This window comes from Heptranchias perlo, chromosome 28, assembly GCF_035084215.1.
Source record: "Heptranchias perlo isolate sHepPer1 chromosome 28, sHepPer1.hap1, whole genome shotgun sequence".
Taxonomy (NCBI): Eukaryota; Metazoa; Chordata; class Chondrichthyes; order Hexanchiformes; family Hexanchidae; genus Heptranchias; species Heptranchias perlo.
Window position 1 is genome coordinate 37,881,111 of NC_090352.1, and position 18,706 is coordinate 37,899,816.

General features: G+C 45.4%; 1 protein-coding gene across 7 annotated transcripts in view; it reads right to left on the reverse strand.

Annotated features, from left to right (window-relative positions):
* The window catches only part of bcas3 (BCAS3 microtubule associated cell migration factor), a 666,368-nt gene extending 653,252 nt beyond the window's left edge, over window positions 1–13,116 (reverse strand). For 6 of the 7 annotated variants that reach the window (XR_010968541.1, XR_010968542.1, XM_068008505.1 and 3 more), the window contains exon 1: window positions 12,621–12,941. The gene's annotated coding sequence lies outside the window, so the exon portion shown is untranslated. Of the gene's footprint in view, window positions 1–12,620; window positions 12,942–13,074 lie in introns of those variants that run through there. The other variant, XM_068008504.1, reaches the window with a different exon arrangement.
* Between the last annotated feature and the right edge of the window lie 5,590 nt (window positions 13,117–18,706).

The window sequence follows — 18,706 nt, forward strand, 5'->3', positions numbered from 1 at the left end:
GTATAGTGGTTTGCAGATTGGCTGGGATGTTGCAGATTTTGATCTTGCAGTAAATAAAACTGAACGTGCTGGAATATTTGTGCATACTGGAGATAGTGTTACACACTTGGGAGGATCAGTATATAGTGCTGGCAGTGGTCCCAGAGGGGTTGTTTGGATGGGGTTGCCTGGGGCCTTTCCTACCTTGTTTTGGGGGTGCCATTGTTGCTATTTTTGGTGCCAAGGCAGAGTGCCTTACCCCTATCTGCCCAAAAGAACAGACTTTCATTCAATCATTCTGGATTAGATTGAAACCAAATTTGAAATTACACTGTGCTGATCCACTAGAATGCCTAATTTATATAAAAGATACCATGTAAACCTTCACGGTTTCTCATTTAACACAAAACAAAGCTAGGGCTGTCAACTGGAGACAAGAAGCTCCAATACCCTTAGATACTATACACAATCTCAGTGTATTAGAGCGTGAGCCTACTACTCACACCCAAAAATCAAGGGAGCCACACAAGTCAAATCATCAATATCACATAATATAGGAGTATCCAATTACTAATACCTAGAAATATAAAAATCTACTATTCTGTCTGCATTAGGAATAGTTATTCTATACATACACCACAATCAATATTTGTTTCAATAAAGCTTACATAAATAATGAATAGGAGCAAGTCTACATTAACCAGGATATATGCATAGTAAGCCAATAGTCAATAAATTCATAAAAGGGCAAGGGCGTCTGAGGTTTCACTGAAAATTTAGCGGCTTGATAAAAATCATTTTCTCTTAGATCGAAAAGTGAACACTATCCTCCATAATTCAAGATGATGCATTTGGTTTTATGAAAGTATCAACTTTCTGGAGAGTCACAGGAGCGTCTTGTACAAAACAGGAATCAAATAATACTGGTGGGGGTGGGGTCCCAGAACTGGAAAATTATTTCACATTGCTCTTTCGCGCTCTACAATACATACAGAATAATAATTGAATATCTTGGGGCAGTGTAACACCACTGAAACTTCACCTCGCTATCACTCAGCACTATAAAGCAACAATACAGTCACTCAAATTTCAGTAAAGCACAACAGTGGAAGTATGAAACTACGAAACAACCCAATAGCCTTTCCAAACCCGAGTTGCGTCTGGAGAGTGCATTTTGGGCTGCATTACATGAGGGTGAAGTATTGGTGGTTACAGGTTTGTCACTAGAGGTGGTAGCGGTAGAAGTAATTTGAGGTGATGAATTCAGACCATCACACAAGAAGCATATTGGCACAAGAAGAAATGGTGCTGATTTAAGTGAGATTTTTCCTTCTAGTTGATCATGATCTTCCCAGTCAAAAATGTTTAAAAAGAGTCTCTCTTCCTGTATCTATGTCCCTGCTTCTATCCCCCTCTCCCTTTTTGTGTCCTTTGTACAGCTCTCAAATTCTCATTCATTCTCTAGGTTTCTTCTCTTCCCTCACCCCCTACAGAGAATCAGGGCAGAGTAAGAAAGAAGAGTATATCAGAACAGATTTGGGAAAACCCAAGTGCTTCAGAGTCAGAGCTGGTAAATGCAATGCATGACTGCTTCATGATACATGCATAAGGGAAGCCATTAGAGACGGAGCTATTTTGACCCAGATATTGTACTGAAAATGAAGTCGTGGCAACCTTGAGGGACAGCAAGCACAGAATGATTAAATTCAGTATCATCTGGGAATCACAAATCACAAATTCCAAAGACAAGGAGTCAGGTCTGTAACTTTAAAAAGGGCTAATTTCATAGAAATAGGATTAGACTGTTAACGGGGATGAGGCTTAGTTTTTAAGATTTCCTGAGCTGAGAGGTATTGGGAGAAGCTAGGAATAGGGTACCATTTGAATCTGAGCAACAGCATAACATGGTTGCACATTAATATAGTCACAGGAACTAATGTCAGTGTAAACTGAGCAACTAGCTTTCCTATGTTTCAACAGTGACTACATTTCAAAAGTACTTCATTGGACGTCCCGAGGTTATGCAAGGCGCTGTATAAAGCTCTTTTTTTCCTTCTTAGCTTGCAGGTTACCTTTAATTCCAAATCCTCCCCAACTTAAACATCACTTTAAAGGGGACTTTGTGGTGCAGTGGATGAGATAACTTTCACCACTGGGACATGGATTCAAAACCTCATTTAACTTTCAACCGGATCAAAGTCCTCATACTGAAAATCACCTCTTGTATACTAAAAATAAATATATTTCAAAATAGATCATTCCTACAACTGTGCAAGTTTAAGATTGGACTGCGCATCATCGTAAAATCTATTCCCAATACAAGAGATGCTTTTAAAGCCAAGACCCACAAATGAAGCATCATATTGATCGCAGTGCATCAAATCATTCAAATGCATGAAATAAGCCAACAAACCACTCACTTACAAGCTATCTGCAAACGTTGTGTTTATTAGTCTGGGGAGTTTTAAGTTTTCCACTATTAGTTGTGCTGAGATACTCAAATCCATACAAATGTAAATAACCCATGAACCAATTTTATATGCTTTTCAATCCCAACTCTACACTTCTAATATTTCTGTTGAACAGATTTATGCATCATTCAACCAATCATCCACTCTCCCATACGCAAAGGTTGCAGCACAGCAGGTCCAAACACCATCACCACCAACTTGCATCTATATGGCACCTTTAACGGAGAGAAATGTCATATGGTGCTTCATAGATGCTGAAGGAAAAACAGATGCCAAGCCACAAAAGGAGTAGTTGTGAGGGGTGACCAAAAGCTTGGTTTTAAAGAGGGTGGTGGAAAAGCAGGGAGGTTCAGAGAATTTCAGGCAGCTGAAGGCAAGGAGGACAATGGTGGGGCAAAGTGAAGGTGGGGGATGCTCCAAGAGGCCAGAGTCAGAGGAAAAGGCTTTTCAGAAGGCGGGGGGGGGGGGGGGGTTAACGACGGGAGGAGGTTATAAAGCTAGGGAGGGGAGGGGCTTTGGAAGGATTTAAACATAAGGATTAGAATTTTAAATTTCAGGTGTTGGAGGAGTGGGAGCCAAAGTAGTCAACGAAGGGGTGATGTGCAAGCGTGTCTTGGTGGGGGATAAGATATGGGCAGCACAGGTGTGAATGATCTGAAGTTTATGGAAGGTGAAGGATGGGAGGTCGGCCAGGAGAGCATTGGAATAATTATGTCTGAATACGACAAAGACATGGCTGAGGGTTTTGAAGTGAACAAGGTGGGGCAGAGGCAAGCGATGTTACGGAGGTGGAAGTAGATAGTCCTTGTGATGGAGAGGGTATGAGGTTGGAAGCTCAACTCAGGGTTGATCAGGACAGCGAGGTTGCGAAAAGTTTGGTTCAGCTTGAGACAGTGGCCAAGGAGGGGGCTGAAGTCAGTGGCAAGAATACAGAGTTTATGGTCACAGCTGAATATTATGGCAAAGGCATGCAATACACTCAGCTGGAGATGGACAGACAACCAGAACAGATAACCAAGAGAAAACAAATAGGTTGGCATTAGACACATGCAAGGAAGCACCCAAACAAATTTGAATTGGTTGTTTCAGGGCTTGAAACTAAAATTATTTTGCTCAACCAAGACCATTATGTTCACCATTATATACATATATATGTATTTTGCTTTTGTTTTCCATTATGTTCAGCACCAGTAGTGTCAGTGGGAGTGTCTGATGAACCAGTGAACTTCCTCCAAAGCCACTATGCTTGTGCACTGCAATTTGTTCCACATATAGGGTTCTTGTACAACCCAACATATACCTTCAAATGCATAAAAAGTACAATCATTTTCAGATTTTTTTTACACTGGCACACCAACAGGGTTTATACTTACCCTGCAACCTTAATTCTGAACCCCATTGTTACTGTTCAATTATTTTTTGTTCTCCCACAATTTCAGCAGAAAAAAATAGGCAAAAATATATATGAAATGGCACAGTATATTCCAGCACCAGAATATAATACCAGAGAGGGGGACATATCTTTAGCAACTTGCTGTCGAGGTAGCACAAGTCAATCCTGAATCCTCCTCGCATCTCTAAGAACATAAGAAATAGGAGCAGGAGTAGGCCATACGGCCCCTCGAGCCTGATCTTCTACCTCAACTCCACTTTTCTGTCCTATCCCCATATCCCTTGATTCCCTAGTAGCCAAATCAAAGCAGCATTGGTGGTTGCATCAAGCAGGTCACCCACTTTTTCAGTTGCAGTGAGTGGCCAGGGAAGATCAAGAGGTACGGAGGTTGAAAATTGGAGAAATAAAAAAAATAGGACAGTAATTATTCTGGTAATATATTTAAATGCCTTTCCTGCGACCAGGGTGCTTTCCTCTCATCTGATCTGATCATAATAAAGGAGAGGACTTTCATAAGAACATAAGAAATAGGAGCAGGAGTAGGCCAATCGGCCCATCGAGCCTGCTCCACCATTCAATAAGATCATGGCTGATCTGATCCCAACCACAAATCTAAAGAACACAAGAAGTAGGAGCAGGACCCGGCCACACAGTCCCTGGGCCCTCTCCGCCACCCACAGGGCATTGACCGATCCGAGCTCAGCTTCATGTCCAATTTCCTGCCTGCTCCCCATAACCCCTAATTCCCTTTACTTCCAGGAAACTGTCTATTTCTGTTTTAAATTTATCTAATGATGTAGCTTCCACAGCTTCCTGGGGCAGCAAATTCCACAGACCCACCACCCTCTGAGTGAAGAAGTTTCTCCTAATCTCAGTTTTGAAAGAGCAGCCCCTTATTCTAAGATTATGCCCCCTAGTTCTAGTTTCACCCATCTTTGGGAACATCCTTACTGCATCCACCCGATCAAGCCCCTTCACAATCTTATATGTTTCAATAAGATCGCCTCTCATTCTTCTGAACTCCAATGAGTAGAGTCCCAATCTACTCAACCTCTCCTCATATGTCCACCCCTCATCCCTGGGATGAACCGAGTGAACCTTCTTTGTACTGCCTCGAGAGCAAGTATGTCTTTTCTTAAGTGTGGACACCAAAACTGTATGCAGTATTCCAGGTGCGGTCTCACCAATACCTTATATAACTGCAGCAATACCTCCCTGTTTTTATATTCTATCTCCCTAGCAATAAAAGCCAACATTCCGTTGGCTTTCTTGATCACCTGCTGCACCTGCATACCAACTTTTTGATTTTCTTGCACTAGGACCCCCAGATCCCTTTGTACTGCAGTACTTTCCAGTTTCTCGCCATTAAGATAATAACTTGCTCTCTGATTTTTCCTGCCAAAGTGCATAACCTCACATTTTCCAATATTATATTGCATCTGCCAAATCTCCGCCCACTCACCCAGCCTGTCTATATCCCCTTGCAGGTTTTTTATGTCCTCCTAACTCTCTACTTTCCCTCCCATCTTTGTATCATCTGCAAATTTTGATATGTTGCACTCGGTCCCCTCCTCCAAATCATTAATATAGATTGTGAAGAGTTGGGGACCCAGCACCGACCCCTGTGGAACACCACTGGTTACTGGTTGCCAGTCCGAGAATGAACCATTTATCCCAACTCTCTGCCTCCTGTTCGATAACCAATCCTCCACCCATGCCAGAATATTACCCCCAATCCCGTGATTTTTTATCTTAAGCAATAATCTTTTATGTGGCACCTTGTCGAATGCTTTCTGGAAGTCTAAATACACTATGTCCACTGGTTCCCCTTTATCCACCCTGTACGTTATATCCTCAAAGAACTCAAGCAAATTTGTCAGACATGACTTCCCCTTCATAAAGCCATGCTGACTTTGTCCTATTAAATTATGCTTATCTAAATGTTCCGTTACTGTCTCCTTAATAATAGACTCCAAAATTTTACCCACCACTGATGTTAGGCTAACTGGCCTATAATTTCCAGCCTTCTGCCTTCTACCCTTTTTAAACAACGGTGTTACATTAGCAGTTTTCCAATCTGCCGGGACCTCTCCTGAGTCCAGGGAATTTTGGAAAACTATCACCAAAGCATCCACAATCCCTACTGTCACTTCCCTCAAGACCCTCGGATGTAAGCCATCAGGTCCAGGGGATTTATCCGCTTTGAGTCCCATTATTTTACTGAGTACCATCTCCTGAGTGATTTTAATCGTATTTAGCTCCTCCCCCCGTAGAGCCCCCTGTTTGTCCAGTGTTGGGATATTCTTAGTGTCCTCTACCGTAAAGACTGAAACAAAATATTTGTTCAGCATTTTTGCCATCTCCATGTTTCCCACCATTAATTTCCCGGTCTCATCCTCTAAGGGACCTACGTTTGCCTTAGCCGCCCTTTTTCTTTTTATATAACTATAGAAACTCTTGCTATCTGTTTTTATATTTTTTGCTAATTTCTTTTCATAATCTAACTTCCCTTTCTTAATCAATCCTTTAGTTACTTTTTGCTGTCTTTTGAAGACTTCCCAATCTTCTATCCTCCCACTAATTTTGGCTACCTTATATGTCCTTGTTTTTAGTCCTTGATTTCTTTACTTTGCCACGGATGGCTGTCATTTCTTTTACACCCTTTTTTCCTCAGTGGAATATATTTATTTTGAAAGTTGTAAAATAACTCCTTAAATGAACACCACTGCTCATGTACCGTCTTACCCTTTAATCTATTTTCCCAGTCCACTTTAATCAATTCCGCTCTCATACCATCATAGTCTCCTTTATTCAAGCTCAGTACGCTTGTTTGAGAATCAACCTTCTCACCCTCTAATTGGATATGGAATTCAACCATGTTGTGGTCACTCATTCCAAGGGGATCCTTAACTAGGACATTATTAATTAATCCTGACTCATTACACAGGACCAGGTCCACGGTTGCCTACCCCCTTGTAGGATCAGTTACATACTGCTCAAGAAATCCATGCCTGATGCACTCAATGAACTCTTCCTCAAGGCTGCTCTGCCCAATTTGATTTGTCCAGTTAATATGATAGTTAAAATCCCCCATAATTATAGCTGCTCCCTTATTACATGCCCCGACTATTTCCTGATTAATACTTCTTCCAGCAGAGTTGCAACTATTAGGAGGCCTATATACTACGCCCACTAGTGTTTTTTTCCCCTTATTATTCCTTATCTCTACCCAAACTGTTTCATTATCTTGATGCTCTGTCCCAATATCATTTATCTGTATTACAGTGATTCCTTCCCTTATTAACATAGCCACCCCACCTCCCCTTCCTTCCTGCCTGTCCTTCCTGATTGTTAAATACCCTGGCATATTTAATTCCCAGTCGTTGTCACCCTGCAGCCATGTTTCTGTAATGGCCACAAGATCATACCCATACGTTGTTATTTGTGCCGTTAACTCGTCCATTTTGTTCCGAATGCTACGTGCATTCAGATAAAGAACTTTCAAATCTGTTTTGTGACACTTAGTTCCTGCTTTTTCCTTTTTTAACACTTTACCTATTACTCCATACCTTCTGTCCCTTCCTGATACGCTTTCCTCTGTCTCCCTGCTCAGGTCCCCAACCCCCTGCCACTTTAGTTTAAACCCTCCCCAACAGCACTAGCAAACACTCCTCCTAGGACAGCGGTCCCGGCCCTGCCCAGGTGCAGACCGTCCGGTTTGTACTGGTCCCACCTCCCCCAGAACCGTCTCCAGTGTCCCAGGAATTTGAATCCCTCCCCCTTGCACCATTCCTCTAGCCACGTATTCATTTGAAATATCCTCCTATTTCTACTCTGACTAGCACGTGGCACTGGCAGCAATCCTGAGATTACTACCTTTGAGGTCCTATTTTTTAATTTACCCCCTATATTCTGCTTTTAGGACCTCATCCCCTTTTTTACCTATATCGTTGGTGCCTATGTGCACCACGACAGCTGGCTGTTCGCCCTCCCCCTCCAAAATGTTCAGCACAATATGCATGTGTCACTAGGATTTGAAATTACAAACATGACATGACACACTCTTCCTTCTTATTTGAGTTCAGGCCAGAACTACCCCAATGGGTAGTTAATTAATAATCAGAAAAGTGAATGAATAACACCAGGCTGTTTACATGCACTGCGTAGAATGTCACAGAGGTCTGGAAGCATATTAACCAGGTATGTGTGGCAAAAGATAACTAAAAATAAGGGAGCAAATTACAATAATGGCCCATAATTTGGTGTCAAAATAACGGTGAGGCTAATGGTGCTCACCATTATTTACACGCAAATCATACAGCATCTTCAAGCGAAAGCAGCTGCGCAGTTAAACACGTGAAATCCGAATGTAGCTGTTCGAGATACGCCGCTCCGCCATTAGCTTTGCAAAAACGGCATCTCGCTGTCTGCCTCACCATTGAAATACATTGAATGGCGTGAAGTTGCTGTATTTGTGTGGTGGATACAAACTAAACTTGCCACAGAAAGTCAAGGCTTGTTTATTTCAGTCTAAGTGCCCTTTTAATGACGTGGTAAGTGTTAATTACTGCCAGTCAACCTCTCTGGCACTGAAAATCAACTATTACAAGTGTGGAGTCTGATTCCTTCAGGTTTCAATTGTTGTTGGAGATTTTTTTTTACTTTTTCTTTGTCTTTTTTTCTCTCTCTCTCTCTCTCTTAATACGATCTTTCTCTCCCTCTCTTTATTTCTCTTTCTGTACCTGATTTGACATTGAATTCACCATTCTAACTTGCATTTCTTTCTCAGTCCTTGTGCTGTTAATTTCACAATCCTTGTTCACATAGATGCCAGATGCCCTGTGGGGGGGCGCCACGCTGTTTCCATCTCACAATTCCAGCAACTTGGAGCTCAAAATACATTGGAGATTAAATGGGCAAGGGCAAGTCTCACTAACGGCAGGCGCCATTTGTTGCCCTGCTGCAACAAATTCTGGACCAATATAAATAAACGATCAGTTTCCTAAGTGTGTAAGGGAGGAACAGTTGGCCAGCAGCATTACCAACTGAAAGGCAAGCTCTGCATCCAGAGGGGAACATTATAATAAAATGATGACCAGTCCACAATTCAAAATAAAACGAAACAAGTACAGAGCTCAAAAATATGATTTCTTTTCCCAGGCACATAACCAGACCATGTAGACCAATCCATTACTAAACAGGACAAGGCAAAGTGCAAAGCACTGCATTCTGGGCACATTAGTGAAGTCTATACATTACAATTTTGGCAATAAACATCTTTTGTAAATATCTGAGCAATTATAGAATTACTAGTCGACCTCCTGTGGCTTTGCACAGGGAGAGTAAAGACCAAATGTGTTCTTCAGGTGAAGCATGGCTAGAGGGTGGGGGATTAACTGGATCAGGGTGTGTAGATGTAATTGGGGATAACTGGATCAGGGTATGTAGATCCAAATGAGTCCCTATTTTAAAGTCATACATTCTGTCCTTATTTTTACATACTTTGATTTTATATTATTAGAGTTAAACTTGCAGCAATTTAGAAAGCAGAGAACTAGAGTTGGTTAGACTACAGAAGTTTCTTTGAAGTGCAAAACTGAGGCACCACAGTGCCACCATTGATAGGAGGATGTAATTACAGTGTGACAAGTTTACATAAGCAGTTTCCATTATAAATGTGGAAATAGGAATTTATAATGGAAAAGTTGACAGGAACTTCACGCAGATATAAGATTTGTTAAGGTAGACAGATAGACATTTTACTCTCAAATTGCTCAGTCAGCTTGGTTCAGTTGATAACACTCTTGCTTCTGAATCAGAAGGTTATGGGCTCAACCAAGGAGTTGAGCTCCTAAACTGACCCTCCAGTGCAATACAGAGTCTTGTATTGTCAGAGGTGTCGTCTTTCAGATGAGATGTTAAATCATGGTCCTATCTGCCTTTTCTGGTGACTCAGGTAGAGTTCTCTCCTTGCTCTAACCAACAAACTAATAAAATCAAATTGCTGTTTGTGGCATCTTGGTATGCGCACTATGGCTGCCATGCCTACATGACAAAGTAATTAAGCACGTGAAAAGCAGTTGAAGATGTTTCTAAGAGACCTAATAAGGTACAATACAAATTGAACCACTCTTAGCTATCTTAAGCCACCTACCTCCCTTCTTCTTTTCCCCTTCCAGTAAAAGAAACAAACTCAATCAGATCTGATTGAGGAAACTCTTACATAAAACTTGCAACATACCAACTGGCAGGAAATTACTTAGAAAACTTGAATCAGTATTTGAAAATACAGCATTCTGACAAGCAGAACAACATGTGACAAATTCATTCATAGTATCATGGTAGATACTTCTTTGAAAGAACTATCCAAATAGTCCCATTCCCCTGCTCTTTCCCCATAGCCCTGCAATTTTTTTTCCTTCAAGTATTTATCCAATTCATTTTTGAAAGTTACTACTCAATGGTCAAATATGATTGAGCAAAACCTCACGTAGTGATTTTAATATGTCAACTCACAACACACTCAAGTAAACAACAACCTGAATTGATTAACAACCTGAATTTGAAAATTAGAGCTAGGCTATTTAGGAGGGTAATCGGGAAACACTTTTCATACAAAGGGTAGTAGAAATCTGGGAAATCTCTCCCCCCAAAAGGCTGCGGATGCTGGGAAACAATTGGAGCTTTCAAGACTGAGAGCGATAGATTTTTGTTAGGTAAGGGTATCAAGGGATATGGAGCTGAAGCGGAAAAATGGAATTGAGGAACAGATCAGCCATGATCGAATTGAACAGTGGAGCAAGCTTGAGGGGCTGAATGACCTCCTCCTGCTCCTACGTTAATATCTATATATAGCTATAAGGATAACGACAGCCAAAAATAATCACATTCTTTATGGAACCTAACAGTTCCCATACTACTGGCAGCACAAATGTGTCATCTGTGGAATAACACAGGTCAGAATTGGGAATATGGGATTAGAGTAGACAGGGCTGATGGCCGGCGCGGACACGATGGGCCGAAGGGCCTCTATCCGTGCTGTATAACTCTGTGACTCTATGAGAATTAAACAGTGGGAGCTACAAGCTTGGATTAATAATCTTTGCTTAGTTTCCACAGTTATGTGGATATATGCAGAATAGCTTTACCTTTTGTGGTTTTGCCTGTGGCTGATGGCCTTGTTCACTCTCCTAAATGGTTGGGTTAGAATTCACAATAGAACAAATTTCACATGGTCTGCAGCGAGAACTAGCTTGATTGCATGGAAAACTCTCTCTCATACTTATCTCAGCCCCATCAATCTGGTTAGAGATTTGTAACATATACAAGATATCTTTGCTCGCCACATCTGGTTAGCATTCTATCCCTGCAATCTGCACTTTTAGATCAGAAGACAATGAGTTTGCTGTAATCCTCTACCAGTTACCCAATGTAGTGCTGCACTTGACACATACCATGGTTACCATGCACGATTAACACCACCAGAACAAACAATTCACTATGACCGCAGTTTGCAATAATTCAAAAGCAAAAACGAGGAGCATCATGTATGCATTATCCACAATAACACAGTCAATAAATTAGTCACAGACAAATACAGGGTCTCCCAACAAGAGGGTGTATGGCCACAATGCCCATTCTCAGTTGTTCACACAAGGACCAAAAAAAAATTCAAGTACAGCAGGGTGGGGCACAATAAAAGTATCACCATCAACATTTTTTTATATTAATTCTCAGGATGTGGGCATCACTGGCAAGGCTGGCATTTATTGCCCATCCCTAGTTGCCCCTTGAAAAGATGGTGCAGTCTGTGTGGTGAAGGTTCTCCCACAATGCTGTTAGGTCAGGAGTTCCAGGACTTTGACCCAGCGACGATGAAGGAACGGCGATATATGTCCAAGTCAGAATGGTGTGTGACTTGGAGGGGTAACTGGAGGTGATGGTGTTCCCATGCACCGTCGTGTTACCCTTGTCCTTCTAGGTGGTGGATGTCGCGGGTTTGTGAGGTGCCGTCGAAGAAGCCTTGGCGAGTTGTTGCAGCACATCATATAGGTAGTACACGCTGCAGCCACAATTAAATGTATTAGTTGTGGCTCAGTGGGTAGCACTCTCGCCTCAGTCAACAGGTCGTGGGTTCAAATCCCACTCCAGAAAATTGAACAAATAATCCAGGCTGATACTCCAGTGTAGTACTGAGGGAGCGCTGCATTGTCGGAGGTGTCGTCTTTCAGATGAGACGTTAAACCGAGGCCCTATCTGCCCTCTCAAATTAACGTAAAAGATCCCACAAGCACTATCTCCAAGAGCAGGGAAGTTCTCCCCAGTGTCCTGGCCAATGTTATCGCCTCAACCATACATCACTAAAACAGATTATCTGGTCGTTTACCACATAACCGTTTGTGGGGCCTTGCTGTGTGCAAATTGGCTGCCACATTTCCTCTACTACAACAGTGACTACACTTCAAAAAATACTTAATTAGTTGTAAAGATTTTTTGGGACGTCCTGAGGCGCTGTATAAATGCAACTTCTTCCTTTTCTTTAACATGGAAAGACATGAAGGTGCCAGATTATGCATTCTTTATCCTGGTTGGTAATGTGGGAGTGTCCTTCCCTCAGGTAAACAGGTGTAAGCCGAGCTTCCAATGAACACACCGAACAGCCCAGCAGAGTGAAAGGGACCATCACAGAATGAGGCATCTTGGTTTCCTCTTTCCAGAAGTTTCTCTGGAGAAAGTACAGATCTAATTACGGACGGATATTAAAATCTGATACAAACCCGGTCGCTTCTTCACTGTCGCCACTCTGTAGACGTTGACAACAACCAGACAGGCAGCGGCAGCAGCAGCAAAGCAAAGGTGGGAGGGGAGACGAACAAGGCCGGCCGCGGATATGATCTTGTTTGATTGACATCCGCACCAGCCAACCCAGCCTGGAATTGACTCAACGCCCGCCCATCAACGCATGTCAATCAAGTATTTCAGCCAATCGGCGCGAAATAGGGGGGGGGGACTTCCGCCTTACGCCTCCCCGAAACTAGGCCTAAATTTAAAGTGGAACAGCGTGGGGTTTATCGTCAAAACGTTAGAATTTCAGTCACTTTCTGTCAGCGATCGTTTTTAAATGTGACATTATGCCAACTGGAAACGGAAATGGTTAGTTATAGTCCGCAGTGGGTACTTTTTGCGCGCCACCCGATCTTTAGTCAAGACATGAGTCCACATTTTGTTTACATGCAATTCTCGCGAATCTTGGGCGAAGTCTCGGGTTTTGCCGGAACGCCGAAGTGTCAGTCACCGGGAGTGACAGGTGTTCCGACCCCGCCCACTGCCACGTGTTGGCAGCAGCGGCGCGCGCTGCCCACGCCCACTGTCAGTCAGCGGGAGTGACAGGTGTTCCGACCCCGCCCACTGCCACGTGTTGGCAGCAGCGGCGGCGCGCTGCCCACGCCCACTGTCAATCACCGGGAGTGACAGGTGTTCCGACCCCGCCCACTGCCACGTGTTGGCAGCAGCGGCGCGCGCTGCCCACGCCCACTGTCAATCACCGGGAGTGACAGGTGTTCTGGCCCCGCCCAATATTGCTCACCAGCTGTTTCCATTTACAAATGTAGCACTGGACCAGGAGGAGGCCATTCAGCCCTTCGAGCCTGTTCCGCCATTTACTTAGATCGTGGCTCATCCGTATCTTAACTCCATCTACCCGCCTTGGTTCCGTAACCCTTAATACCCTTACCGAGCAAACATCTATAAATTATGCAACCAATTCCTTCCCCCTCCCTGGCCACTGTCTGAGGCCGAACCAGACTGTTCGCAATTTTAGCAACCAATTTGACCCGGAGATGAGCTTCCGACCCCATATCCACTCCATCACGAAAACCGCCTACTTCCACCTCCGTAACATCGCCCGCCTCCGGCCCTGCCTCAGCTCATCTGCTCCTCAAACCCTCATCCGTGCCTTTGTCACCTCCAGACTCGACTATCCCAACGCTCTCCTGGCCGCTCTCCCATCGTCCACCCTTCATAGACTTGAGCTCATCCAAAACTCTGCTGCCGGTATCCTAACTCGCACCGAGTCCCGTTCTCCCATCACCCCGTGCTCGCTGACCTACATTGGCTCTCGGTCCGCCAACACCTCGATTTTAAAATTCTCATCCTTGTTTTCAAATCTCTCCAGGGCCTCGCCCCCTCCCTATCTCTGTAACCTCCTCCAGCCCCTACAACCCTCCGAGATCTCTGCGCTCCTCCAATTCTGGCATTTTGCGCATCCCTGATTTTAATCGCTCCACCATTGGCGGCAGTGCCTTCAGCTGCCTGGGCGCTAAGCCCTGGAATTCCCTAAACCTCTCTCCTTTAAGACGTTCCTTAAAACCTACCTCTTTGATTAACAACTGTCCTCACATCTTCTTATGTGGCTTGGTGTCAAATTTTGTTTGAAAATCGCTCCTGTGAAGCGCCTTGGGACGTTTTACTACGTTAAAGGCTCTATATAAATGCAAGTTGTTGTTTTGAAATTTTCAATTGACCCCCAGCCTCAACAGCTTTTTGGGGGAGAGAGTTCCAGATTTCCACTCCCCTTTGTGTGAAGAAGTGCAATCTTGATGATAAGCCTACTGCGCGGCACTTTATCAAACGCGTTTTGAAAGTCCAGAGACACCACATCAACTGCATTGCCCTCATCTACACACCTGTCCTAGGTGACGTCATCTGCAGGCACAGGGTCAGTTTCCGCCTGTATCCTGGTGATGCCCAGCTCTACCTCAACCCAACCACCACGTTATGTCCATGCTGCAAAACTCCCCATCCAACATTGTCATGGAGGAATCACAAATGCCTCAACTGAACATCCTGAAGACCGAGTCACTGCCACAAACTCCACTCCCTCCCTACCGACTCCACCCCCTCCTAACCAACTCCACCCCTTCCCTACTGACTCCACCCCTCCCTGACTCCACCCCTTCCCTACCGACTCCACCCCCTCCTAACCGACTCCACCCCTTCCCTACTGACTCCACCCCTCCCTGACTCCACCCCTTCCCTACCGACTCCACCCCCTCTCTACTGACTCCACCCCTCCCTACTGAATCCAAGCCCTCCCTACCGACACACCCCCTCCCTGACTCCTCTCCCCTCACTACCTACTCCATCCATCTCCATGCCCACTAGCTCACACTAAACCAAATTATGTGAAACCGTGGCATCCTGTTCAGCCCAGAGCTGAGCTTTGAGCCCACATCCTTTCCCATCACCAAGACCACCTCTGCCGCTGAAACCCTTCATCCACATTGCGTTTATATCACCCCTTTCATGACCTCAGGATATCCCAAAGCGCATTAAAATTTTCATCCTTGTTTTCAAATCTCTCCAGTGATGGGGAAGCCTCGCCCTTCCCCATCTCTGTAAACACCTCCAACCCTCCGAGATCTCTGAGCTCCTCCAATTCTGGCCTCTTGCGCCTCCCCTGATTTTCATCGCCCCTCCCTTTACAGCCAATGATGCACTTTTGAAGTGTAGTCACTGTTGTAACATAGGAAACGCAGCAGCCAATTTGCGCACAGCAAGATCCCACATTCAGCAATGAGATAATGACCAAATCATCTGTTTTCTTTAGCGATGTTGGTTGAGGGATAAATATTGGTCAGGACAAGGGGTGGGTGGGGGGTGGGGGGAAAAGAACTCCCCTCCTCCTCTTTGAAATCGCACCATGGGATCTTTTACATCCACCTGAGGGGGCAGACAGAGCCTCAGTGTAACGTCTCATCCAAAAAACTGCACCTCTGACAATGCAGCACTCCCTCACTACTGCACTGGGAGGGTCGGTCTGGATAATAGACTCTAGAGCGAGGCTTGAACCCACGACCTCTGACTCCGAGGCGAGAGTGCTACCCACTGAGTCACGGCTGACGCCTGCAGTCACGTTAGGAGACTGCAGCGGAAACGTGTTAAACTAAAATTCGTTTAAAATGCAAGGATCAAAATAATCTCCACTTGACCAACCCATCTTTTTTTTTTAAAACAATCAGCACTCGATCAGTTCTGGTAGGCGGGTTTTCAATGAGTGTAGTTTCAGGGCAGCTCGAAACAGCCAAACATCAGCAACTCTCAGGTCAGAATCATAGGGTTGCCAACCCTCCAGGAATGGCCTGGAGTCTCCAGGAATTGAAGGTTAATCTCCGGGCCACCGCTGGGATCAAAAAACCCAGGAGAAAAATCATAGAGGCATTAAAAAGTGTTTTTTTTTTCCATTTTCTTTGAACATTTCTGTTTAGTAGTTATAAAAATGTTGGCGATGGGGAAATAAAGGCCGCTTGGCTGGCAGTCAAGAATCATCCAATTGGATAAGAGAGTTTTATCGCTTTCCAATTGACCGTGGGAAGGCGGAGCTTCACGATGATGGACGCGACCAATGGCGGGAAGGCGTGGGGGCGGGGCGGTTGGAGGCAGCAAGCCATGTGATGAAACCACCAGGAATACGTCGAGAGTTGGCAACCCTAGAATCAGATATCAGGGGCTTGTGCTAAAACCACACTGAGCCCCAAATTTCCCTCCACGGGTTTTTTTTCTTTATGTAAAACCACCTGTTTAAGCTCCCGCCTAAATCTAATCCAAGGCCAGGCCTCACAAACTACCAACACCTCGTGTCCAATTCTGGGCACCACAGTTTTAGGAAGGATGTCAAGGCCTTGGAGAGGGTGCAGAGGAGATTTACCAGAACGGTGCCAGGGATGAGGGGTTTCAGTTACGTGGAGCGACTGGGATCGTTCTCCTTAGAGCAGAGAAGGTTAAGGGGAGATTTGATCGAGGTGTTCAAGATTATGAGGGGTTTTGATGGAGTAAATAAGGAGAAACTATTTCCACTGGCAGGAGGGTCAGTAACCAGAGGACACAGATTTAAGATAATTGGGGGGAAAAGCCAGAGAGGAAGATGTGAGGAGAAATCTTATTACGCATTATGCAGTTGGTATGATCTGGAATGCACTGCCTGAAAGGGTGGTGCAAACAGATTCATTAGTGACTATTAAAAGGGAATTGGACAAATAGTTGAAAAGGAAACATTTGCAGGGTTATGGGGAAAGAGGAGGGGAGTGGGACTGATTGGATAGCTCTTTCAAAGAGTCAGCACAGGCACGATGGGCCGAATGGCCTCCTCCCGAGCCGTAAGGCGACCTCAGGTGTTTCCCCCCCCCTCTCAGTGGCCCCTCGCGGTTCCCCAGGCCCCCTCCCGCCACCGGTGATCCAAATCCACCGTCGAAAGAAGGAGCTCCTCGGTCCCCCGACCCATCTCCGAAAGGGAAAAAAAACACGCAGGACGGCCGAATCGAGCTCCAGCTGCCTGTTTCAGCTCGAGGAACGCCAACGTCCGCCCGCCTGGCCGGGTTAAAACCGCCGCTGCCTCGACGCCACTGGGCCCCCCGTTCAACGGGATCGAAACGCGTTCCTGGTCAGGGCGCGTCGGGGGAGAGGGGGGGGGGGGAAAAAGGACGACGCTGGCTCCGATAAGAGAGCGATCATTTTATTTAGCGAAACAGCAGAGTACGAGAGGCTAACACTTGGAAACAGAGCTTTCAAATATATATATATTTATATATATTAATACAAAATTAGTAAAACTCCCATTTGTAAATGTAGCAGCACCATCAATACTAGGAATTAAGATAATGTGTCTCCGTTCCCCTCAACAACACTGGGGGCGGGGGAACAGGTCAAGTAACAGACTCGAGACATTCCGCAAAAGAGCCACTGTTTTAATTTCCTCTCTCTTCTCCCCTCGCCCATCATCGGAAAAAACAAAAGTAGCTCTGGATTAGGAACACGAGGTGGCCATTCAGCCCCTCGAGCCCTGTTCCGCCATTCGAATCAGGCCACGGCCGATTCTGAATGCCTTGTTATTCTTCCGAGAGGAGAGATTTTAATAACGGGGCCGACACAGCGTGTTCACAGACAGACGTTTCTTCACCCACCCCACCCCACCCGACCCCGAACCAAGTAACACGTAATAAAATGGTTCCCCTCCACCCTCGTCATTAAAAAAAAAAGAAAATGCCAACATCAACAGACTGTCCGCGACCAGTCAGTCGGAATTCTGGACCCGTGCCGTCTCCAGGGGTCTGGAAATGAGACGGCTTTTAGTTTAACCGTGGAACGCTGCCGGGTTTGCACGGTTAACGGCCCCCCTTTCTTTTTTTGCCTGATCCGTAACCTCAAAGGCAAGAGGACCGTGCCGAGCGACGGCTCTCACGGTGATCTCGGTCGGCAGGGTCGGACAAGCGAGGCTGGAATTTTCGCGGCTAAAAGACACCGTGTGCCGCGGTGATCGCGCAATCAGACTCTCCCCCCGCCCCACCCCACTCCGTTAACCGAAAAGCTTGGTAAACGGACTCCCCCCTCTCCTCCCACCCCATGTCCAGAACCCACCGGTTAACCAGTGCGGCCCATCGCACGAGCCGATGGCGTACAGATACCAAATAAACTGGGCACAGAATCGGACATGGGCGCCGACTCCGGCCATCTCCGTCATTGGTGGATTTGCAAAACGCCAAAGCATTCGGTGATTTGATGTCGGCGGTTGAATCTTTCCCTGGGATCACTCACCGCGCACAGGACGAGGAAACTCCCGGTCCCGTCACCAGGCTGCACCGGGATAGCTAACGTCAGCTGGGGGGAGGGGAGAGGGAGAGGAGGAGGAGAGGGAGAGGAGGAGAGGAGGAGAGGGAGAGGAGGAGAGGGAGAGGAGGAGAGGGAGAGGAGGAGAGGGAGAGGAGGAGAGGGAGAGGAGGAGAGAGGGGGAGAGAGGGAGAGGAGGAGAGAGGGAGAGGAGGAGAGGAGGAGAGGGAGAGGAGGAGAGGGAGAGGAGGAGAGGGAGAGG